Source organism: Mustela nivalis (assembly GCF_964662115.1).
Source record: "Mustela nivalis genome assembly, chromosome: 2".
Taxonomy (NCBI): Eukaryota; Metazoa; Chordata; class Mammalia; order Carnivora; family Mustelidae; genus Mustela; species Mustela nivalis.
This window is the reverse complement of record NC_139021.1, coordinates 31,652,061-31,678,611: the sequence shown is the minus strand read 5'-3', so window position 1 is coordinate 31,678,611 and position 26,551 is coordinate 31,652,061. Positions and strand designations below refer to the sequence as shown.

At 38.0% G+C, this 26,551-nt stretch overlaps 1 protein-coding gene across 3 annotated transcripts in view; it reads left to right on the top strand.

The window, feature by feature from the left end:
• ZFPM2 (zinc finger protein, FOG family member 2) overlaps positions 1–26,551 on the top strand; it is a 448,624-nt gene that overhangs the window by 227,607 nt on the left and 194,466 nt on the right. The window lies entirely within an intron of this gene.

Genomic DNA, 26,551 nt, shown 5'->3' with positions numbered 1-26,551 from the left:
TAATTTATAAGGTTGTTGCTTTATCTGCTTAGCCAGACTAATACTACTCACACTTAATAATATATACAAATGCATTTATTTTTAAGATGACAAATTAATTGTCATACATTACAGGTTTACATGAAGAACAAGAAATAAACAACCTTGTTATTCCTTGGTAATATTATTTGTAACTTTAAGAGCAAAGATGAATGATCAGCATAATAATTTTTGTTAACCTCTTCGGAAAATCTCTGTAAAAACTTCCCCTAGGTAAGCTTATAGGGATAATCGATGAATTCATTGTTTTAAAAAGTAGTGGAAAGTGTGGATACCTTTACACTTCATTTCTTTATTGCATATTTTAGTTTTCTGTTGCTGCTGTAGCAAATCACCTACCACAAACTCTGTGGCCTTAGAACAACACAAATGTATCATCTTGCATTTCTGCAGTCTGAAGGTTGACATGAATCTCACCGGGCTAAAATTCAGTATCTGCAGGACTGAGTTCCTCTCTGGAGTCTCTAGGGGTGAATCTGTTTCCTTCACATTCCCAGCTTTTCCTGGCTGCCCACCTCTCTTGGATCATGGCCCCCTGCCATCTTCAAAGCCAGCAATGGCTGATTGAGTCTTCACCATATCCACATTCTAACTCTGAGTTTTCTGTATTCCTCTCACATTTAAGAACACCTGTGATGATAGTGGGCCCACCCGGCTAATCTAGGCTAATGGTCCTATTTTAAGGTCAGCTGATTAGCGATTTTAATGACAGTTGCTTCCTTAATTCCCTTTTGCTGTGTAAAGTAACATTCTCAAATTCCAGGGATTAGGGCATGAGGACCTCTCCTATTTAAATGATAACACAAGTGATAAAAGTTGGGGAGAAAAATGTTTTATATTATTCAGGAGAGCCACAAATTATGTATATGAAATGAAAGTCTTTCTCTCTAAATGCCACTTATATGGGAAGATCTCACGGCAGCTAAATGATGCAGTCAACACTGTAGGGACATAAAAACTCCCAGAGGGGTTTGGACAAAAGTACGAAACTCAGCAACATTGCATTCCTTCTTCAATTTGTGACGGCTAAGAGATTCTTCTTCAGGTCTATCCCACGAAAGAAACTTGTACATGCGGATCTCTGCTTATTCAGTGCCATGTGGATGAGACCGAGGTTATTGGTTCCGTTAAAAGCAATGATTGGAATACATGAGACCTATTTGTGTCACCAAACTTCTAAACAACATGGGAGATTCTAGGTGTGATTTTTACTTCCTAAATCCACCCGTTTGTCCATAAAAAGATGAAGTAGATTTCACATGTATTTAAGAACCAAATGGGTTGATAGACCAAGCTAAATATTTAATAATCAGGGCAATTTAATTCTTCGTGGTTCAGTGCACCTACCTTCAAAAAAAGCTTTGAGATGTGGCCATCCTTGGATAGTTATGTTGTATTAATTGGACTGTTCTATTGACTCCTTTGAGAGAACAATATTTACCACACACATTTCTCAAGTGAAGGCAACAGGAAGGTTGTTTACACAGCTGAGTTACATGCTATTTTTTTTTTTTTAAAGATTCTATCCATTTATTTGACAGAGAGATCACAAGCAGGCAGAGAGGCAAGCAGAGAGAGAGGGAGGAAGCAGGCTCCCTGCTGAGCAGAGAGCCAGATGCAGGGCTTGATCCCCGGACGCTGGGATCATGACCTGAGCTGAAGGCAGAGGCCCCAACCCACTGCCCCACCCAGGCACCCCAAGTTACATGCTCTTCTAAACCCATTTTATCTGGAGGTTTCTGTTGGTTCTCTAGCTTTACTTAAAAGGTGTTTTGGGCAATCAGATACTTATCACTGCGTATCAGTCACCAACATAAACTTTAGTTATTTCTCTGATATTTCTTCAAAAGCATACTACCACTGAAGTAAATGTTTGCCCTTTTATCTCACCAAGATATCTATATGAAAATTCAATTTTTGATTAATCTTTATATAATTCTCTATCTATATATGTGTTTATATATGTAGGGTGGTACTTTTATACATTTTTAGCATATACTAAATTGTGATGGGTGGAAAATAAACCATTTTGTGAAAGGTGAATTTTTCAATGAAATAATTTCCTATTTTTAGACAGATTTTTTCAATACTTCTGTACTAATCTAAGGCTATTTTGTGCCATATTTAATATTTTTAAAGGATTCAGTTTATAGATACAAAGTTTTCAGAATTTTTATATTACTGGAAGACTGAATACACTTTAAGGTATCAAAACCCTGTAGTGGGTAATCGATTTTTAAAGAACATAACTTAATACTCTGGTTTTCTTCTTTTGCCTTAGGGTTTACATATTTGGTTCATGTGATTCCCTTATACTGTAGTATTTTTCTCTATTTAAAAAGCTAGTTGTGGGGCTCAGTGGGTTAAGCCTCTGCCTTCAGTCAGGTCATGATCTCAGGGTCCTGGGATCGAGCCCTGCATTGGGCTCTCTGCTGAACAGGGAGCCTGCTTCCCCCTCTCTCTCTGCCTGCCTCTCCGCCTACTTGTGATCTCTGTCTGTTAAATTAAAAAAAAAAAATTTAGGAAAGAAAAATAAAAAGCTAGTTGCTTTGCCAAAATACACTTTAAAGTATATTTCTGTTGTAATGACAGTCTTTTCCAAAAATTACTTTTGACTTTGTCATTAAATACCCCTAGTACTACCATTGATACTACTGTTCCTACTATAAAACAGTACATCCTCATTCTTTTCTATCCACTGTAGAAAGAATTCAAGATGGGTTCATTCATCTAACCCTCAAAACAAACCTGCGAATTTGGATCTATTTAAAATTGTGTTTTATAGATAAGAAAATAAAGGCTCCAGTCTTTTGATTCAGATTCGGTACTTTTAAGGACTGTGCCACACTGTCTTCTTCAAGAGCATCTGTAACATGACTGGAACATGATAAAATCATTCAGGATTTCTTCACTAAAATTCTAAATTTATAAAAATCTCTGGAGAAAATGTGCATTAGAGGTGTGCTCTTTTTTTCTTACCTTAGGCAAAATATTTGTTATGTACTTCGTAGACTGTTGGTACAGTTACAAGTTAATTTAAAGGCTCCCCCAATTTCATTATCTCTATAATCTGGACAGGACTTCAACATATATTTTATATCAGGAAGATACATTTTTCCTTATCGTAAAATATGTAGCCTCCTAACCCTTCTTTACCCAACCTTGAATCGAAACTTGGAATTAGCACACTCCTAAAGTGCTTATTTGCCAACCAATGTAATGTAACTCTGCTCAGACTCCGTGTTGGCTCTGGAGATTCAGCAAACTAATTAATCCAACACAGTAATTAATTGAGTCACCATGCCAGATGTCAAATCCTTTTTATATCGTTCAAGTTCCCATCTTGAAGTGCATTAGCAATATGCCACCTTCTGCAGGAAGCCTTTGCAGCCCAGGCATTTGGATGTATATAGATCATTTTGAGAATATAAGCTATACAAAAACCCCAAACAAATTGATTTGACAAAAAGTTATTCTTGGAATTATATAACACACCAAACATAGAAATAAATCATCTTTTGCCCACACCCTATTATCTTGTGAAATACTTCATGTTACTGCCATTATCGAATCATTAAAACAACATGTAGTTAATACCGTCATTGGAGCAGATGTGGGTCCGAGGGAGAGATAGAAGAAGAGAGGGAAAAGGAGATTTATTATCAGGAATTGGCTAATGTAATTATGGAAACTGGCCAGTCAAAAATCTTCCATGTTCACCAGCAGGCTAGAGACCCAGGAGAGACAATAGTGCACTTCTAGTCGAAAGATTGGTAGGCAGAGACCCAGCAGAACCAATGGTGCAGATGAAGTTTGTTGCTTGGAGAGGCCAGTGTTTTTGTGTTTTTCAAGCCTTCAACTGGTTAGATGAGGCCCACCCATATTCCAGAGGGCAATCTGTCTCACCCAGAGTTCACTGATTCACATGTTAATCTCCGGACACCTGGGGCGCTCAGTCATTAAGAGTCTGACTTTGGCTCATGTCATGATCCCAGGGTTCTGCTCAGCGGGAAGCCTGCTTCTCTGTCTCCCACTCCCCTGCTGTGTTCCCTCTTTTCCTCTCTCTCTCTCTGTCAATTAAATAAACAAATTAATTTTTTTAAATGTTAGTCTCATCCAAAATACCCACCAAGCTGACACATAAAATTAAGGATCAGAGGCTCCAAACGTCCGTGGTACATTGTAAGTTTCAGGTTTTCCGGTATGATTGTATACCCCTGAGTGAGAGAGTGAGCCTAGTCTTCTCTCCAACATCCCACGTCTACACCAAGGAATAACTTACATTAAATGCTATCACGGTGACACAAATTTCATGTTTTTAGAACTCCAGCAATTTTATTCATTGAAAAAATCAAAGGACTGCTGACAAGGAAGACAATTTAAAAATCACTTTAAATTGTGATCAATATTTGTCTTGGAGGTGCTTTAGCGTTTCTGTACTTATGTATCATGTCTTTGAGGTTTTCCCATTTTCTCCTAAGGACAAAGGTCTTTGTTATATGCTAAATCTCTCTATGTTAGCACATGATGAGTGCCTAATAAGTGTCAAATATCAGTGACTATTTCGAAGATTGGATGTCTGGAATTTAAGTGACATTTGCCTTCTCTTGCTTTTGAATATATCAGCTGTCAGTAGCTACCTAGTGTAATACAGCCCACTGCTGGAATTACACAACATGCATACTTAATTAAATAGAACATAAATAAGGTCCCACATTACTTACTACATAATAGTAAATTCAGTGCAAGCTGTTAAATTCAACAAATGAAATTTGATGGAGAAGTCTCATTTTATCAATGCTGTTCAATCAGGATAGATTGTTTTATTTTCCCATATGGCATTTATGACATTGAATTCTCCAAATAGGAAATACTCATATAAAGGGTGCTATAGATGACATTTCATTGACTTAATAATGAAATCATGCACGCATTAAATTGCACCTTAAAATTTTTAAGGTAGTTACCATCATAAAAATGTGGTTAAGGGGTGCCTGGGTGGCTCAGTCATTAAACATCTGCCTTCAGCTCGGGTCATGAACTTAGGGTCCTGGGTTCATTGAGCCCTGCTTCAGGCTCCCTGCTAAGCAGGGGAGCTTACCTCCTGCTTCTCCTTCTCGCACTCCCCCTGCTTGTGTTCCCTTTCTTGCTCTCCCTCTCTCTCACTGTCAAATAAATACACTAAAAAAAAAAAAAAAAAAAATGTGCTTGAAGAATCAGAGGTTCCTGTTCCATATCATGGGAAAATATCAGACTTATTAGGTGCCTCCATCTCTCCCCTTCCAGATCTAACTTTTTCTCTGATCCCATTCATGGCCAGAGTCTTGCAACTTCATGGTGTACACACCTTGTAGCAAATCCACCCCTACCCATATGTCTCTAGCATTTATCTGTATAGTCAAAAGCTGCTTAGTGGAAACATCTATGACTTTCTAGTAGAGGACTTTATTCCCAGCCTCAGGAGCAAACTCCCCATAAGGCAGGCAAGTTGGAAGTGTTGGAGAACTAATCTTCCCTGAACTAATGCTCAACCAATGAGGGACAGAAGTTGGTGGATAAATACTCCCACTTCCTTGCCTCTCTGTTCTGAAGAGGGTTCTACACCATCTCTTAGAGTTTGCCAGTGCAACTGAGATTCATTTGGCTTTATAAGGCCTTCTTTATGGCCAGCCTTTTCTTTCCTCTTCTTTCCGTTACTTCTCCCTTTTTCTGTGGAAATTTTGTGAGATCACCTTCCCCAGTGGACTACTTTCACTTGATTCAGTCTCATGGTAAGTTCTGGAGGAAACTTAACAAAACAGCCTCTAAAATATATTAATGAAGTAAACTGAAAATAATCCAAATTATTGTTGAGATTCTAGAGAACATAGATTTCTTTTTAAATTTCGATTATTCAGTTTTAGACCTCTGCCCCTGGCACATAGTAGATATCAAAAAATGCTCTTTAAAAGAATCATCTCATCTAATGGACCTTCCTTACCATGACCATTCTGATGGACCCTACTCATAGGCTCCCATCTCACCATCTCAATGATACAATTTATAATTTTGCTGAGGTATGACTTTTTGTTGGGTCTTACATTTCTTTTCATTGATGTAGACATTGGGAAAAATCTCTTTCTTTTTAATGTTCATTCTAATCTAGGCTCCTGACTACCATACTTTCCTACTTCTCATATCTCTCTGGGTCTTGGTTCTTTTGAATTTAACTGTGCGTGTTTCCCAAAACACTCTGGCCTTTCTTCTCTTCTCCCTCTGTTCCCCGTGCCCCAGGGAGCTTATCCACTTGCAAAGCTTTAGCTACTAATTTACAAATGACATTTAAATTAAAAAATCTCTAACCTTGGCTTTTTACCCTTTCTTTAATAGCACATTTCAACTATTTTGTAAGCCTTTCCCACTGACTTGCTCCAACAAAATAGTCACAAGGAGTGTTTAGTACTGTCTCCACAGATTGCTTCTCTATTCTTCTCCCTAACTTCCAACTTTTAGTCCTCTTTGATCCTCAGTCTCTGTCTGCGTCTCCTTTTCTACCTCTGCAAGAAGTTCATCCTGTAAGTTATTCTGGATTTTGTCTCCATTTCTACTTTCCATCTCTCACATCTCCATTGTCCATTTATACATGTAGTCACACATGCTATATTGCCTGAAACTAGTACCCTTGCTTTTGACTTCATCTTCCAGGATTCTTGTTCTCACTTCCAGGAACCAAGGACCATAACTCCTGCTTTCTCCATGTCAGCTCTCTTCTTTCTGTTTCTGCTACTACTATAGTTGAAACCTCCATCTTTTCTTCCCTGATTATCACCATATTTTCCTGTCCTTTCTGCCATCCTTCTTGTCTACGTTTCTTTTTACCCAAATCACAGTATGTCCTAAAAACAAAAGTGGTGTTATTTTTTTGTGTGCATGCTTAAAATCATCCTAAAGGTCACAACAGAACCCAGATTCCTTGGCAAAACCAAAGTGGACCTTTGTGATACTCCCCTCCTCAGCTTTGACCCCTTTTCCTCTCTCAATGTGGAAATTTGACTCCCTGTAGCGCTCTGAATATACTTTCTTCTTCATCTCTGTGCATTTGGCCATGTTGTTCCCCCCTGCTATTCCTCTACATCATTGCACTGACTCCGGCTGTTGCTTAAAGACTCAGCTGAAGTAGACCTTTCTTAAAGTCTGGAAGAGACACGGGCGCCTCAGTATTTCCATGATGCTCTAAGTCCACTAGGATAAGAGCATTTATTACATAATTGTGTCTGTTTACTTGTCTGTCTGCAGACTATGTGTCTTTTTTATCTTTGCATCGTTTCTACCTAGAGCAATGTCTGGCTTAGAGCACAGGCCCAATGAATAACCTTTAAAGAATTAGTAAATCAGTTTTTTCCTTTCACTTCTCTCTAGTATCAGTGAATGATGCACATCTCTTTATTCAAAATCCATACATTATCCCCTCCTCTTCCTACCGGTTTCTTTTGTTTTCTCAGGGATCTTCCTTGATATGTCCAACTTAGCAATAAGATCACTATACTTATTACCATCTTGTGTCTGTTTTTGGTTTATATATTGGTTTACATATTTAGGTTTATTCTTAATCTCAGTTGAGTGTAAGACTCAGTAGATTAGAATAACTGTATTTCTTCAGTGTTTACCCAAAAAGGAGATATGTTCATGATGGTTTCTTGATAAATATTGACTAATTTCAATGTAAGATTTGTAACCCCTAAAGTGGTTAGTGGGGATGCGGTGGTGAGCCCTTTGAGGCAGTTACGATTTGTTTACAGCGGAATCAGTTTTAGATCCCTCACTATGACATGGGTGAAGGCCAAGAAGGTGTTCTGCTCTACCATGCTTTCTGTGAAGTCTCATCCAGCATCTCTCTCTCCAGTGACAAACCATCTGGGAAATTCCATCTGTCTCTGCTTGGAAACTGAGGTGGCAGTCGCCCACTGTGAGCAATTTTCTATTAACTTCTTGGATAAGATCAGTCAGATTTATACTGAATTGATGGGAACCGTAAGAGCAGGGTTGTTCCAAGAGAAGACAAATGTACTGATTCCTCTAATTGGGCTTAAGCCAGTTTCATTCACGGATGCCCTTAGGTTCTAGTAGTGCAAGGACTTTATAACCTTTTTAATTGTACCCTCTTCCTCTTGGGAAGCGTTGGTGAAATTCGTTATTGATGGAGGTTGTAGATTTGTCCCTTAGGGAGGCCAAGATCCTGGCTTCTCTTACACTCTATCTGCTTTGTGGAGAATTAATGGAAACTGAGTGGAAGCTGCTCCAAGAAGACATGAGACAAGACATTTAATACAGCAGAGCCTTGGAAAGTGACGCATCAGTCTGGTCCTATTTGCCTATACTTAAGCCAAATTTAAATTTAAAAAAGTATCTTTTTCTTCATGTGAGGTTATTCATTGTTCCCTTTCTCCAGAACTTAAGGAGAACTTTTATTGAAGACGATCTTTTCAAGGAATTATAAAATGACCCCATGTTACACGACTGATTTAGTCAGTGTCTGGAAGGAGTAGCTATTCCTATCATCATATGACCAAAGTTGTTCTACTAAGAATATATATATAAATTTGAAGAGACTAATGATTAGTGCTACCTTTCTCAGAGAGTATAGGCATTGAAGGCAAGATCTGGCTATTGGTTTGGAGCGTCAGACACTCTTTTGAGTCTGGAGTTAGATGATAGCACATCATTTTGGCTGGAGGAGAAGTCAAGATGAGAAAGCACTCTGAGGAGCAGTTGAAAAGTTGATGAAAATTTTCTGTGCTTTGCTGATTTATCTGGCATGACTTTCAAAGTCTTTCTCTTTGATTTATTTTGAAGAGTCGCTATTCCTTAAGTCTTTTTAAAACAATTGGATTGTCCTTATGCACTTAGCCATAATTTGCACGGTTATAATAAATAGTGTTCCTACATGAGGAGGATTTAGCAGTGATCTCAGCTAGGCGTGACAATTAATACATTCAGTAACTAAAATAACTGTAAAAAAAACGGGCTATTTTGTATTTCTTCTGTTTGGTCTTAAAAATCAATATGACTTAGGGGTAATTCGAAATATGTCGTAAAGTATTAGACTCTGTTTTAAAATTATGAATATTTGTTCCCAGGACACCATTAATCAAATAGAATTTAACAGTACCTCTCAGCTGGCAAGGACAATCTTTAGTATCATATGAGGTTTTCCTGGTTTAGGAAAGTCTGGGAATATGACCTTCTTTAAGCCGCTCTTACAAAGCTCTATGTTGATATTGTATGATGGTCCACAGGCAAGAATTCTTATATGCATTTCTAATAAGAGAAAAATAAAATAATATTTTTCAGGGAATTTTGGAAACTTCTTAAATTTTTGAGAAACTCTCTTTTGGAATTAACATGTCTTTTTTAATTTGTATATAGAATTTAAAATAATTATTTTTCATTTGATCATCCATCACTTTTCTCATAATGACCTTCGACCTAGTTTGGCAAAACCATGGCTTCTTGATTTTAGTAATTTGTGTCTTTTATGCCATTTTATATGTGTTATACCTCTTTCTGTTATAAAGGTCAGGGTCTCAGAGTCAAGCCCAGGGCTTTGTGTGTATGCTTTGTGGTTTCTCTCATACTCTCTCTTCTTAGTTTCTCAGAGTCAAAAATGGGAGCACAGCTTATCGAGTACAGTGTCTCTCACAAGGCTGCCGTCACCAGGACAGTCGGGTTGTGGTATCATCTGACTCTCAACTACAGGAAGATCTGCTTGCAAGCTTACTAGCGTGGCTGTTGACTCAGTTCTTTGCCTCGTAGATCTCTTTATAGAGCACTCAAGTCACAGCAGCTGGCTTCTATTTGAACAAGTGAATGAGGGAGCGAGAGAAGGACCCTAAGAGTCTGTTTGTAGCCTAATTTTGGAAGTAGGATTCCATTACTTTTGTGGAATTCTATTTATTAGAATTCAGTCACTAGTCTCACCCACAGTGAAGGGAAGACAACTGCACAAGGGGTTGGACACCAAAGGCTGGCTCATTGGAGCCATCTCAGAGTCTGCCTAAATAGTTACCCAACCTCTGGATAAAAAAAGACTTTCAAGTAATAAGAGCAATGGGAGAAATCACAAAAGAAAGTCAAATTAATATGAATAGAAAAAAAATTAAATCATACATTATAAAGCACCATCACCAAAATCAAATATTAACTGATCAGTAAAAGACAGTTGTGAAAATGAGATCTATTTTATTCTTACTTTTGGAGCTAAATAAGCTTTTCCACATGGAAGGTGGTTAGTATCCTCTTGATTAATTTATTTAGAAATTGTGAGGCTAGAGAAAGATAAAATTAAAGTATATGAAGTGTGAGTTATACAAAATACAATGGGAATTAGGAACCAGAAGCAGGTTGATTGCTGAGTGCTCCTTTTCTTAGTAATTTTGAGAAATATACACTACCGCATTGCAAAGATCAGAAATGGGGGAGAAAGTACGGAAAAGAGCTCATGATGTGGTCAGAGTAGCCTGATTCTACTCCCAACTGTTATTACCCAAAGTGGATATGCTATCTTGGGTAATCACAAATGCTCTCAGTTTCCTCATTTATAAAATGGATGTTATTATACCTGCTCAACATCATAGAGTTGTTGTAAAATTATATAAAATTATATGCATTTAGTCACTTTGAAAAAAAATACACAGATTGTTACATAGACCTAGATTACTTTTTATTATGCCCATGAATAGAAAATAGATTACCCATTCCTTTAAACACTACCCCCTTCCCCCAAGCAGTGCATCCAGGCTTTTCTCTTCTGTCTCCTCTCTGAACAGATTTGAAAAGCACTTCAGCTGTCATCGTCCATATACATCTTCACACACGTGTGCACACATGTATTTATACATACACAGACACATACACTTATTGATTAGCTAGCATGAGTCTCATGAAAACTCATAGCCTGGAGAAGTACAAGTACGTATCTGGAGTATTCACCATCTAAGTACAATCACCGGAGAAGCAGAGCAAAAACATATATATTTTGAGGAAGAGAAAGAAAGGTTAAGTGGCCAAACTGCTTTTTGAATGATCCTGGCTTCTTTGTGTTTTCTTTTTGTAAGGAGTCGTTCTTCAGGAGGCTTTGCTCAGGTGTATGATCGGGGATTTCAGACAATTGGAAAAGTAATTTACCCTGTCCGATTCACCCTGTCTGATTAAGTTTGGGTTGTATTTTAAAAGCATTAAATCGATTCTTTCATTATTTATGGCATTTCAGAGTTGGGTATAGAATGGAGTGGATAAGGCATTCATAACACAGGCAGTGACATGCCAGGAAATATGAAGAAATGGGGGGACAGAGTTCGGAAGACCAAAGGCATTTCCCATGCCTTAAGTTTCAGGTTTTATTAAGAAGTCAAACAAATGCCATTTGTTTCTCATTACCCTATATGTGAGCCTTCTCCCATGGACAGGAGCAGCAAGAGGCCGGTGGGTGCAGATACTAATCTCCATATGGCCTTACCACCTTGCGTCATAGAGCCACTGCTCCTCGTGCATGTGGAGCCCATTAGTCTACATAATGGGCCCCGGCGACGTCCGCGTGCGCATCTGACATAGGCGTCGGTTCCCACGTGCATGTTGAATTGAAGTAGCTACAGGAAGGAAAAAAAAAAAAAAAGACATCATTTTCCTTCATGAAGGAAGTTCATTGGTGGTGAAAAAGTTCTATTCCTTTATCTGAATATTGTCAGCAAGGAACACAAGCAGTTTTATAATCGTTGTCTTCCTTCAAAACTTTCTGAGCATGACAGCTCTTGGAAGGCAGCGGACACACACGGGCAGGGCAGGCGTGTTCCCCATTTCACTGATACTCCAGGAGGAGGAGGCGAGGGAGGGGGCGGGAGGGGGGAGTGCATGATGGGAGTCCAACCGTGGTTGCTCCATTGCTTCATTAATCAGGTGGAGGCACTCTGAAAAATGTTTCTCTTTGGTTGCAGCCATCTATTTTTTGGTGTTAATCTGCGCCCCGTGGCAGGGTTTTGTGAAAGGAAACAATGAACGGTTGTATCGCCCCCCCCTCCCCCCATTGTTGTAGCCCCTGTCAGAAGGCTCCGAGGATGATGCAGGTCTGTATCAGCCTGATAAGGAAAAGAGGATTCCAAATGGCTTTGGAGAGCATCTGTGGGAGTAGAGTATGCCGTTTTGGACTAGACGAGCTGTGGAATACAGCAGAGGCCCTTAATGGGATCCTAAGGGTTCAGTGCCAGACCTTCTGCTGCTTCTTGAAGATTTTCTAAGGAAACACAGTGATGGTGAAATTCTGACTGTCAGAGGGGCTGAGGTTCAAGATGCTGTTTTAAGTTGCTTGCTCTGTAATCTGTGATTAGTCAATCCAGGTCAAAAAGACAAAAAAAAAAAAAAAATTTTTTTTTTTTTTAAAGAAAGAAAGAAAGAAAAAAAACCACCTCAAGATACCTCCCAGAGTATATATGGAGGTCACTTTTAATCTGCTGACAATGAGTTTCCATGTCGTTGTCATCACAAACTCTGTGCAAGTGGCCAATGCATTTTATATACTGTAAGTTTCTATTTTATGGCTAGATGAAATATGAAACGATCTTGTATAATTCTGATTCCATTTGGCAGGCCTTAGGATCCACATATGGTTCAGTTAAGCTGTTTTGGAGCCCAAGGTACCTTTGTTATTTATTGGGATTTTTGTGTAAAGGCGATAAATGTGCTACTTTTGCTGTGGATTTTTTTTTAAAAAATCCACATTACATGTTCCCCTCCCCCCATCAAAAAATTCATATAGCTTAAAGAATTCTAGTGAGCTTTAGGAACTGATCTACAGTTCCCAAGACAGCTAAAATAAAATTAGTCTGACCCATGAAGAAAAACAACTAAAAGATGGCCAAAGCTCCAGCAAAATAGAACCGATATTTTATAGTATACTGCAGTAAGAAAATAAAAATGGAGCGCAGTTAGTGAATGGGGACCGAAAAGTTGGCATCCTGTAAATAGGCTGTTAAATTTAAACTTTTTTAGGCTTACAGATTCCGCTGGTTTGTTCTTCCATTCATTCCACTGTTATTCTGGCATGTGATAAATAAGCATACAGACATAAAGACTCAAAAACAAAGTGGTTGTCAGAGGGCTGAATGATAGGCAGTGACCTCACATACCGTGGAGAGTGCCGTGCTCAGTTAGGAACTTAGATGCCTAGAGGTGAAGTGTGTCCCTCAACTGAGGTCTGACTGATAGGGGGAGACTCCCACTTCAACTTTAATCTCCTTGTTTTGGTGAGTTTAACTCAGACTCTTAACTTTTGTTTAAAAGAATGTCTGCGTGTGAAGATAAACCAGAAGGAAAGTGACATATTTACCAGTGTCATTTCGAAGCACAACTTTTTCTTCCTAAAAAAGCTCTGGAAGGCGAGATCTATGTGGATAATAATACTCAGAGGGTGCCTTGGTGATGAGCAATTGGGTTTTTTAATATAGTGGTTTATTTTTATTTGAAGTTAATCATTAGTTAAACTTTGCTAGAAGGGGTGTCTTCTAAACTTCTGGTCCCTGGATACATAAGGGACGACATAAAAGAGAGGAGATGGACCTATTTTAATTTGTCACACTAACTGACCAAACCGACTGCCTCCCAAGTTGTGTGTGTGTGTGTGTGTGTGTTTTCATCTTTCTTACCAAAAAATGAGAGGGGAATAGGATATTATTTCGTAACTATTTTTGTGGTCTCTCCCTGTTGTTATTTACAAGCAACGGAATGACTAACGTCTGTTTCTCAGACACATTGTGCTAGACATCTTAAAGGAAAACTCGACTCGATGCTGCCTGTACTATACGGCAGAAACTCTGCTAATAAGCAATGACACAAAAATCTGCATTCTCCTCAAACAGAATTACCTCTCAGATGAGGCTTTAAATAAACTGAATTCTAGCCAGAGTCTTTACATATTGCAACGCACAAAAGGCCGTATTTATAGACAACCACACACATATACAGTGTCTCACATATGCAATAAATGTTTGATTTTTAAGCTAACAAATAAGATTAATATTTTAATTTTATCTTGTTTATATTCTTAACTTTACTAAGTAAAAAAATCACGTGAGGTAAACTAGCCCTATGTTGTTGAATGAGTTACACAAAATTATTCAGTATTTTTCTTGTCATAGCTTAGGCAACATTATAAATATGGATAATGTTTCTGTAATTTCCTTATTGCTCATGATCTCAATATTTTACCTTATGGCAAAACACACAATTGCCAAATCATCATAAGGATATTTTAAGTAATAGGTAACTTGGAACAAGTATAGAACATTTAAGTGTATAAGTCTGCAGTATGAAAAAACATTTGTAATTCTTGACCAATGGGAGCATTATAGTGAGACCCAATTGGGTTAGTGGCAGATATGGGAAGAAAAGAAAAAGAAAATGTGAGAAATGAAAAAAAATATGCAAGCAGTAAAACTCAGAATTCTCTCATATTATTTGATTTTCTGTCAGTTTTCATTTCTCCTTATTCTCTATTCTCCATGAGCCTGAATTATTGAGAACTGTGTATAACCTTCATTGTAATAGTATAAAAATATTTTGTGATTATTAAAGATAATTTAATTGAGAAAAAAATTGATTTTTTAATTTTTAATATTTAGGTTTAAGAAATAAGGGCTTTGGGAGTAATATTATTATTGTAAGGTATTGTTAATATTTACTGCAGACCTCACATACCACTCACATTGTAGGGGACACAGGAGTACTCACTCTTTTGTTATTTGTATATCTCTATAGCCACTGAAGGCTTAAAAAGAGAAGCAGATCCTCTCTGTCCAATTGGTTTGACAACATCCAAAGGAATGGAGTGCCTACTATTTTAGGAACATCTCCTTGATAGTTCTTTAATTATCTTTTGCTAGTGCATATGAAGTTATCTTAATGTTGCAAAGAAGGGATATCAGTAGAAACAAGAAATACATTCCATTTGAGTTGATCAGTTACAAACGTTCACTTGTCTTATTTTACTGTATTCCTTTACCTTGGTGGCTTCTGAAATGCATTGTGACATGAAACTGAATTTTGGGTTTTTTTTTTACCATCAACTAATACAATATATACATAATGTCTATAGCACTTAAAAGTTGCTCAGTAATTTGCTTCTGTTTTGCAGATGTGACTCCTCTCAAAATCCACATGACCCGTGTTGACTAGTTGTGAAATAATAGAATTATTTTTTAAACTTGTGAACCTAACATGGTAAAAGTATTAGATTCTTTTTTTTTTAAGATTTTATTTATTTATTTGACAGATACACTGAGAGAAGGAACACAAGTAGGAGAGAGGGAGAAGCAGGCTCCCCACTGAACAGGGAGCCCGATGTGGGGCTTAATCCCAGGACCCTAGGATCCTGACCTGAGCCAAAGGCAGATGCTTAAGAACTGAGCCACTGAGGCAATCCTGAAAGTATTAGATTCTATCAGCACTTCATGTGGACATTAATATTATAGAGAAGTGCTTTTATCATTAGGGTATATGGAAATAAAGCAGATTCCACTGTGAAATGACTGAATGCTTGCTCAAATTGCTTAAGTTGGAGCTTGAGAATGCGGTATATTGAATGCAATTGATATATACTAGAAAACTGATAAAAGAGAGGTAACTTCATAACTCCACAGGCATTAATTACATTTTTATAGTTTCCATTGATATTTATAATGCTCTTTATGCCATTAAAAATCTGATCCTAAATCAGGATGAAGTTTGTTATTATTCTGTATGCCCTTATTTATGAAATGGTAGGTGAGCCTTCTTTGGAATATTTTCTATTAACCATGCACTCAGTGAAATATAATGACTTCTGAAATAGCTAAAGAAGTGTTTTGGTTTTTTTTAAGTGACAATGTAATTAAAGGTGCTGCAGATTTAAAGAAAAAGATGTTTTAACACTAGTATTTCTGTCAAATGCTCGAAATAAACTGCATTGCATTTTTAATACAGCAATATTTCTAGATGAAATTCTGTCCATTTTTGTAAAAGAGATCATCTTGGCTTTAAGCATTTAGTAATCAACATGGCTGTTCATATTTTTGTCATTGAGATTAGAATATGAAAAATTGGGTTAGAAAGTAACAACTAGCTTTAATCTTTTTTAAAATGAGGAATTTTTGTCCATCCAGATCTCCAAATTCTCCCTCTAATTCTTTGCTCCCTCTTTAAAGAGAGACGGTAGCACTGTTTTGTCTTTGGTTTCCGTGTCCGGGAGTTGAGAGGTGAGAACAGTGGGATTGCATTTTCAGGATGCCACATGTGCTCTCTTTGATCTGGGGTACTGTGTGCCTTAGGGAATAGGTCCAATCTTGATTTCCTTAGTCAGTCATCCACTATCAGGCAGCATTGCCCTGATTAGCAGGCTGAAGAAAAAGAGCACATTGTGGGTATATGTTACAAAGATGAAAAATAGTGATGAGCCTGTTGGCAACAGAGTCAGCCCCTACTTTCACCGTGTGGCATTTGCTTTCTCTTCACATAAATCCCCTTTGCGCGTGAAGGAAGAAAAACCAGTATTTCCATACGTTTTTCAACAAACTGATGATTTTTCCCCCAGATAGTAGGTTCCTTTCTTTGTTTAATCCGTTACTACAAAATGGAAACCGGAGAGAAAATTAGCAGGATGCATCATGGTAGTTGCTAAGCAAGATTCAAATATAGCTGTGCCTGCTTAACATTCCTGCCATTCTGTGAACCAAGCCAATGGCTAACTCTTGGGAAGTGTTCCAAGTGTGGAAAACTAGCACCACACCTGTGCTTTTGTGATCTCTTCATCTGGTGTTAACATAGATGTACAATGTTCTCTGGATCTAGAGAGCCTCAGTATCCATCCAGTACCCATTAGTGATCACCTTCCCCAAAAATCAGGGTCTAAAATTTTTCTGAATTGTCTCCCATATATCCTCTTTCCTTTGGTCAAAATAAAGGAGAGACTATCTCCAATCATGCGAGGGTATATGCTGATGACAACTAATGTCTTTGGTTTCTTTAGATACATATTTGGGGTTTGTCCATGTGTATCATATATTATGGTGTTGAGGTGGAAATGGAGGCTCTGAGAAGATGACTAAACAGGGGATAGATCTCCTTTGTATCTAAGTCTCACCAAATCTTATAATCCATTTCAAAATTAAATTTATCTACTGAAAAAATTAATTTTTGTGAGCATACTTGATGTAGGAAAGTGCAAGTATAGATATAGTTGTATCATACTAATGGTATGCTCATGTCCAGTTGAAGTTATTTACTATTGTATTTGACCTTGATGATGGGACCAGTTTGATAAGGTTAAGGTCAATGACTGCATTATTTTTAGACAAGATACAAAGTGTAGAATGTTCTGTTTTGCTTTACTATGTTAACAACTAGTAGCGTTTAGAGTTCTCTATGCCCTGCTGATTTAAGCGATGCATTCATCCTGGGTGATTATCCAAAAGATTTCAGCACCTGTAATTAATCACCCATTTGAGAAAAAAAACACCAAGTAAGATATAGTTTGGCTTTTCCCCTCCCAGAAAAGTCTAGGCAGAGTGTGAATAAGAAAAGTAACAGTGCTAGTAGTAATTGTACTTATGCTTTCAATATATATGAAAAAAAATCACTGAAACAATCTTTTGATCACATTTACTAATTAATGCTCTTACATTGTTTACTTAACTTTATATGTTGTGTAATAGTGGTAAGAAAAGGACTCGTTATCTCTGTTTTATACAAGGAGAGGGAGCAGTGACCTCTTAAGAGTTTAAAAGTAAGTTTCTAGCAAAATCATTTGTGTTTTCTTAATTATTTGGACTGATGATCACTAGTATTTTTTTCATGCAAATATTTGTTTAACTCAATGTAATAAACAGAAAAATCTTAGTAAGTAGCAGTGGATTTCTACAACAGACCTTCCTGAAGATAAAAATCGTGTACTAGAAGCCAATATATAATCTATTAAGTTGTCATTAAGTAGTTAAAAAAAAAAAAACAAACACTATCCTGCCTCCTTTTTAGCTTGCTTGTACTTCCTTACTTCTTTGAGAAGTAAACAATGAGGTGTTATCATGACTTTTTGTGTCCTGGGGCATGGAAGCTGAAGAACAAATGAATCAGTGTAGTACAAGGATCTTATGTTTGGAAGTTGAAAAAACCACTTTTGAACAATTTCTGCGTTTATTTTATTTTATTTTTTAAGATTTTATTTATTTATTTGACAGACAGAGATCACAAGTAGGCAGAGAGAGGTGGGTAAGCAGGCTCCCCGCTGAGCAAAGAGCCCGATTCAGGGCTGGATCCCAGGACCCTGAGATCATGTCCTGAGCCAAAGGCAGAGGCTTTAACCCACTGAGCCACCCAGGAGCCCCAATTTCTGCCTTTAGATGCCTTATATGGTGTCGGAAGACTATACAAAATCTGGGCCAAGGATAAACAGATCTTTTCTATTTCTTGTGATGGAGATTAATTTATTAGATTGATGTCTGGTAGACTGCAAAGAGCAAATACATTTAACCTCGTTCAGAAGTTGGAACTAACCTGCTTACAAAAACTCTAATTAGATCAAAACATAAGAATAACTAGAGTGGATGTTGTCAGCAGAAAAAAAAAAAGAAATAAATGCACTTGCATCAGCAATAAACTGGCATTTTTTCCCCCCGACACGTTCTTGGTATTGAAATCATTCTCCACTTCCCTGTTCACTTAGAATCTAGTGTTTTAAACTTTGAAAAATGACTTCGAGAACACCTAGGACCTCAAACTATGATTCTCAACAACCTTGTTTTATCTCACTCAAATTTGTTTAGACCTAGGGAGGCCTGCTTTTTCCTGTCCCAGGCTCTATTAATGATAATTACTTAGAATACTATCCCCATTCTCTGATAGCATCGCATTATTGGTAGGTAGATTGTGATCTTATCCCAGCCCATTCTGTTTAACTCTGACACTCCTTCTATTATAGTGGGGCCTTGATAAGATCGTGCCTGTTAGGTTCAGACATTAGTTGGAATCAATATTTGAAAATGTGCCTGCTTTTGCTTAATAGTAAAGTTAGTGTTCGCATCAAAGTGAGATCATTTGTTGGAGGAGATTGTATAACTTCATCTTGTCAAGGGTTCTTTCTAGTACTTTATACTCAAAAGCACAGAATGAGATCTCGGGGAAACCATAATTTTACTGACCAACCCACCTGGACATATTAGCTTTTAGGTAGGTATCCTACCCTAATGAGAATAAATGATATTTTAAAACTGATTTAGATCAGAAAGAAGAGTGGGAAAGAATGGGAGACTATCTTCATAACTCTTCATGAAAGACACACAGTGGGGTAGTTCTCAACCAGGGACAGTTTTGCCCCTAAGGGACATTTGGTAGTGCCTAGAGACATTTTTGGTTGTCACAGACTGAGGGTGGGGGACAGAGGAGGGAGAAGGAGATCCTTGCTACCACAATCAAGTTGGTTGAGGCCAGAGTTACCACCTGCAGGGTACCAGCTAGCTTCCCACAAGAGAGAATAATCTGGGTCGAGATGTCATAGTGCCAAGGTTGAGAAACAATGTACACGGTCTATATCAAAACTAGCTCTTTGGCAGCAACGGATTTCAGTTCTTAATAGGACCGACTGTCTGCCTGGGAGAAGTAAATGCTACAGCTTCCTTCTCCTGGCCAGCAACATCTGGGAGATATGTCATTAAGGAATTCTTGGAGGGACACACAGCCAGAAATCTAGGTGGTTTCCTTCAAATTTGTGCTGAATGGAACTTTATTCATTTATTTAAATAGAACTTTAGGTAGAAAAGGTAAAGTGAGGGCGCCTGGGTGGCTCAGTGGGTTAAGACTCTGCCTTCGGCTCAGGACATGATCTCAGGGTCCAGGGATCTGCTCAGCAGGGAGCTGGCTTCCCCCCCAACCTCTGCCTGCATCTCTGACTACTTGAGATCTCTGTCTGTCAAATAAACAAAATAAAATCTCTAAAAAAAAAAAAAGAAAGAAAGAAAAGGTAAAGTCAGAAATCAGCCATAATCCTTATAGGGTATTATATTCTCCTTTTGGAATTTATTCATAATTTTTGATATGAATGAAATAGGAAATGGAATATCCATATTTATCCCTTCCCCAAACTTCTCTTACTTCATGAGATTTGCTTATTCTTTGGTTATATATTTAGTTATATGCAGGATTTGGTTATTTATTAATTATATATTATATATTATCTGGTTACATACCCATGAATAAAAATACAGAGTATTATATCTTTATAATATTTGGGAGATGGTTATTGCCCAATAAATGTTGAAAAAAGGAAATACTTTTTTTTTTAATAGTCTTCTAATACTGAGAAATACAGACAACAAGGTTACAATATGTTTTTGAGAAATAAATGAGAGCATGTCTTTCTCGGGTTTGCGTTTTATGATTACTGAAGTCAACGCAACAGGGTTTTGTGACTAAGCTCTTTCATCTGCCGAGACAGCTAAGGGATTTTTCCCCCCTTACTCTTGCATTGCTGTGAGTCCTAAAACTGCCCCCCACCCCAAGGAATACTCAGATGGGAGCGCTGGAAAGGGGGCAGGAGGTGCCCATGGCAGGGGTACTGTGGAAGATCACACTTCTTTTGATGAAAAGTGACTTCCCAGCAGGTTGGAGAATAAACGTAAGGGCTGGAAGTGCTGGTTTGAAGAAAAGGCGCTGAAGTAAACGAGAGGGGAGTCCACTGAGATGGACTTGAGGGCTCAGGTCTCTGAACGCGCAGGACCGAGCAATTCATGGCTCATTCTCCACCGGTTTTAGCAGAGACAGCACGGAATAACCCTATGCAACCTACTGTATTCGTAAGCCTTGTCAGACAAGATTCTTTGTGGAAATCTAAAAAGTTTCTAAGAAGTTGGCAGGTTAAACCAGATTTCTTTCTGCTTGATTTCTAAAATGACTCATGATGTAAAATATTTTTTATCATATCCCTGCCCCCCCTTTTTTTGTTTAGTGTTAATACTTTTTTTGAAAAGAGTCCAAACTCTAATTTCATCAGTTTTGTTTGTTTGTTTGTTTTTGGCATCTGGAAAAAATGATTTTGCACATGAAAAATATTATTTTTACATATTGAGAAATTCTAAGTTATTGTACTGTTTGGGAGTATCTTCTGAATGGAAATTAACAATGTGGGGTACTCAGAATGGTTTTAAGGTTACTTTTGAAACTACTGTTACTCTCTTTTATAATTTTTCACTTTTTTTTTTTTTCTAAATTGTTTGGAATTATGCCCCTGTATCATCAACAGAGTGTATTTTATGATGTCTCTCCTAACCACAAGAGAAAAAAAAATGAAAGTAAATTCCTTCTTCCTGGTAAATCCTGATCTGATCGTGCTGAGAAAAAAGCCAATTGGGTGGGTAGTACCGTGTGTAGCTTGTTCTCTCCTCTAGTGTCAAACACGTAGAGTAGCCTGGTTTAGACAGAGTTAAGTAAACTAAAGACAACCCATTGCTCCCAACCCACTATCTCCTTGGGGTTCGCCCACAATCATTTCTTCTTTTAGAATAAGATAAGTTTTCATGTGTTTGTGCTTGATGGATTAACAACAGAAAATTAAGGAATTTTACAAAAATTCCAACTTGGCAAATAGTAGCAACCCTTATCATGCAGAGGCCTGATAAAGCCCTCCGATAAAGCACCAGGGAAACTAGTCTGGACAGTGTCTTGAAAAATACTAGGTATCTGACAGCGGTCTGCATCTCACCACGAGGACTGGTGATCAGTTAAATGCAAGTGCCATGTTAGAGAGCAGAACGGTCGTTCATAAGTCTGTGTTTCTGTCCTTAAAGGTAGGACATTGGTTATGATAAGGGGCAGGCGTATGGCTGTAAACACTGCATAGTGGGGGCTGTGCTCCTTCTGACCAATTTTGACTGCGAGCAAATGCCTGTTTGGGGGAAGGGAATGTATGATGGAATAAATAATACCACTCATAACTTGAGACAGGGAAGCATTGGGACCTAATCCAGACAAGGCCATGCTTCACATTGTAGTCCTTACAAATTATCAGCTATTTAATAGTTGTTACAGGGCTATCTGATCTACATAAAAAAGTTTTTAAGAGACTTTAGTGTTCCTGTTTTTTTGCTGGGCAGGTTTGGGGATTTCCATAGTAAGCATACAATGACCAGAATACAGTGTTTCTTAAAGAAGAAAGCACAGAACATCCTGGAGAAGAGTGGGATATCAATTTTTATCGAAACCCATGGTTTCAGTTGGTTTTTTTTCTTCTCCCCTTCTATTTGTATCTGCACTCAGGGCTTTCTGGCTTTCTTTTTAAAGATCTAGATCCCCAATTCATTTCAACCTTGATTTATTGTTCGTTGTGAATAAAACAGTCTGGTCTGAGTCAAATCATACATGTGCTCTGAATAGGAGTAGATGCATAGAAAGTAACTGTTCATGTTTTTTATTCCATTCATCTACTCATTCATTCAACAGACATTTATTATTAGTAAGGAGATGCTAGTCATGGTCCTGGGCTCTGAAGATATTTCAGTACCTGAAACAAACATTGATCTTGATATCCTAGAGATTATATTTTAGTGAGAAATGTGGACAAATAAGTGGGCAACTACTGTCTAGTAGGTAATTAGTGATGATCTTGTAAGTGCTAAACAAGGAAGTATAGTATATTAGAAGAATATCTAATGTATATTTGGGAATTAAAACATTGAAGTGATATCTAAGGGGAGGCCTATAGACTGAATGGGAATAAATTAGCTTAAGAGTATTTGCAAGTGGGAAGGGGTTTGGCTGTGCGTGTGTGTGTGTGTGTGTGTGTGTGTGTGTGTGTGTTGGGGGTGGCAGAAGTAGAGCATAATGCACAAAGGCCTATAGGCAAAAGAGAACACAGCCAACTTCAAGAACCATTGAGTTGTCCATTAACATGAGATAACTCCTTAGTCAGCTGAAAAATATTTCCGTGACAGACTAATCATCAGCCTAGAACTCTTCAAACTCTACCGCAGATTACTTCTGTGAAATTTTTTATTTTGTTTTGACTATCCAAGGGTATTTCACAATGTTATCAGAGGAGATTAGCACTAGAAATAATCCTTTCTCCACTATTTTTTTCTACCACTTCCCAGGTTTCAGAGAAATCTATGGAACAGAGCTGTTGTGCATTAGATCAATAAGGGCTTTTCTGGAAGTTTCTGGGATCTCTTTATCATAGTTGATCCACTATTAAAGTATATTTAAAATTCTTTGACTTTTTTTTTTTAAGATTTCATTTATTCATTTGACAGACAGAGATCACAAGTAGGCAGAGAGAGAGGAGGAAACAGGCTCCCTGCTGAGCAGAGAGCCTGATGAAGGGCTGGATCCCAGCACTGTGGAATCATGACCTGAGCAGAAGGCAGAGGCCTTAACCCAGGCGCCCCTCTTTGACCTTTTTATGTTAAGTTTTTTAGGCCCTTCTTTTCTTTTTCTTTTTTTTTCTTTCTTTCTTTTTTTTTTTTTTTTTTTTTGAGAAGCTAAAGAAAATATCCTTGCCCTCAGGGAGTTTACAATCTAATTAAAGGCTTAACCAGAGAGATAGCTATTTTGAGGATTGTGTACAGAAGTGAAAGCTTAACACTCTTAGAGATGAATGGCACATACATGGAATAAAAGTGAAGTTGGTACCTCACAACACTAAAAGGATTGGTTTAGTCATAAACAGAAGAACTACCCTTTATTTCAAACTTGGAACTGTGGGCCTTTTACTATATTAAACTCAACATAAAAATAGTCAAAATGCCTTTTAAGTAAGAATGCATGCCAAATGCTTTTTTTTTTTCCCTTGTGATAAAACCAAGAAAAAAATGACAGAGTAAAAATATTGACTGCCCTTACTTTGTGAAAGTATTAGCAGGTACAGCATAATCCAGAAAGAAATTGCTCACAGGTCTCTTTTTAGGTTTCCATATGAAGCATTTCTATAAAGCACAAATAACAATGAGAACTGTTGCACAGAGTTATAAATTATAAGCCAGAAGACTAGATTAGTAATACAGATTAAGAGAATTTTTTAACCTTGGCAGTACTGGAATGTGGGCCCAGATAATTCTTTGGTGGAGAGCTGTCTTATACCCTGTAGGATGTTTGGCAGAATCCTGGTCTTTACTAGATGCCCCTTGGTTTGATACTGAAAAATTTCTCTAGGCATTGCCAAATGTCCCCTGGGTGGGGGTACAAAATCATCCCCATTTGAGACCAGAGGAATAGAATATTTTAAGAGATCACCAGTATGGATTAAGGCCATGGGAAAGGTTGAGAAAATCTACATACTGTGTTTTGTTTTGTTTTTAGTTCTAATCATTGGTTTTTATTTGTTTTAGTGACCATTAGGCTATTACATTTGGTGAGAATATACACATTTGGAGGAAACTGAAGTCTAGGGTAGGTATGGAAAATAAAGCTATTTTATAACCTATATAAGCAAGAGAAGAATTGGATTAGAATGCATATGATAGTATTTGATTTAAGGATTACTCTGCTTACCTACAAAGGGCAGAGAGTTGAATTCTGTCATAATAGCCAACTGAGTTTCTTGTGTGGTAAAATCCAGGATGGCTCAAGAATACTGTCTTTGTATGGCAAAGAGGATTCCTATGGCAAATTTAGGGAAAGTAGACTGGAAGGTAAAAACATGTTTTTCTTCCTTTGGTAACCTTTCCCAACATAGTTTTGAAAGCAAGTTTTACATTAAAACAAAACAAAACTCATGTCAACCTAAGAGACAGTGTGTTGCGATTTCCCTTCTCCCCTTCTCTGAGCTGAAAGCACTTCATTCTTCAAGACTCTCCATGTCCACCCTTTGGGGCCTGGTGTAACTTCAGTTTAAGGCTGCTGAAGGAGCACTGGATGTTGGGTCGGACTTCAATCTCTGTGGAAATGATGATGCTGGAATCAAACTTTCAATCTTTTCTAAATTTCTTTTTTATTGGCAGCCTGAATGGCCTACTTTATTCTTTTGCGGTTGGGCCTTCCATTAGACATTTGTTTTGTTGACATGTGAACGCTCTTTTGTCAAAGATTAACCACACTGCCTCCTCACAGGCAGGATGCCATTTAAGATAGTCCTTTACTAAATTCTTAGAGTAAGGATGTATGTCAGGCCAGTCAGGGGGCAAGTTTAGGTGACAGCTGATGATGGGTAGGCTTGGGGGCTCTCTCCTCATTGACCTGTTGAGAACATGGCCACAGGCAGAATTCGGGAGAAAGGCCTGATCCACAGTGCACACAGTTGAATGGGATTTAAGGATTCCTAATCCCATTTATGTTTTAAAACCTTTAGTAGCTCAAAACCGGTCACAAAGCAGCTAGCCTGGACAGTCACCTGGAAGGTGAAAAACCCCATGAAAGGGCTTGTGCAAACCTAGCAGGTCTGGGGTCTGAACTCCATGGACCGCCTCTAGTCCTACAATTCAACCCCACTTGAACCCTTTACGGCCCATATTTATATAAGGGCTTTTCATGCCGTTAAGTTATAACAGAATGTCATTGGGTCGTGCTCTGTAGGACAGAAACGGTCTGCGGAAAATGACAATCCCGAGTCTCATGGTGTCATCCAGACTTTGTGAAATACATACAGCCAGAGTTTTCTTAAGCCTCAACAAAGAGCCTGTCTTGGCAATATACCTACCAGCCATATGGCAGTGTTTTATACATAATCAGAAAAAATAACTTTTGCAAACAATTTTAGCTACTTTGCCAGCAAAGCTCACAAAAACCTAAAGTTAAGAAAAGCTAGGCATTTGTTTAGTATAGAAATTTGAATTTATTACAGGCAAAATGTTTGAGATGTTTGTGATATATTTAGATTAATAGCACTTTTTTATCGCTAAATCCCCCGTTTGGCCTCCTGTCGCCTACGGCTAGCTTAGTTTTGTGTCTTCACCTCGCCAGCGCATTGCCGAGTTATTCTTCCTTTTCCTCCTTTTCCTTCTGTGCCATTCACAGTCTTCCTGTCCTTGGCACTTTCCCTTGGACTCATCTTCTGATTCATTTTGTTTACAACTCTGCTGTCTTCCTCTTTCCTGTTCAAATGAGCTACCAGGTACCACTCTGCTGCTGACTTTTATTATCTTGCCTTGGTTTTCTTTTGAGCTCGCCTGATGCTTCATGTCCTTTTGCTGTGTGCTCTACTCCTAGCACTGTTAGGGAGTCTCTTTTGGCTCTGAAGAGCTGCATTTGAGTTCGGTGATGTCACTGTGATGTGTCTGAGAAACCCCCTTTATTGGGTCCCACCCCCTATCAAGTTATTTTCCTTCCATCTGTTGCAGATAGGTGACTCTGTGCAGGATAATAATGGACATTTCCATGACTGCAGTATATAAGTGTCTGATAGCATACGACTTGTGTCCATACTACAATTGTATTACTTATTTTAAAATACCTCTGCTTTGAGCCACACATCTACTAAAAATGCTTTATGTATTTCCTTTTGAGGCTTGGTTCACTTCAAGTCATGAGAAAT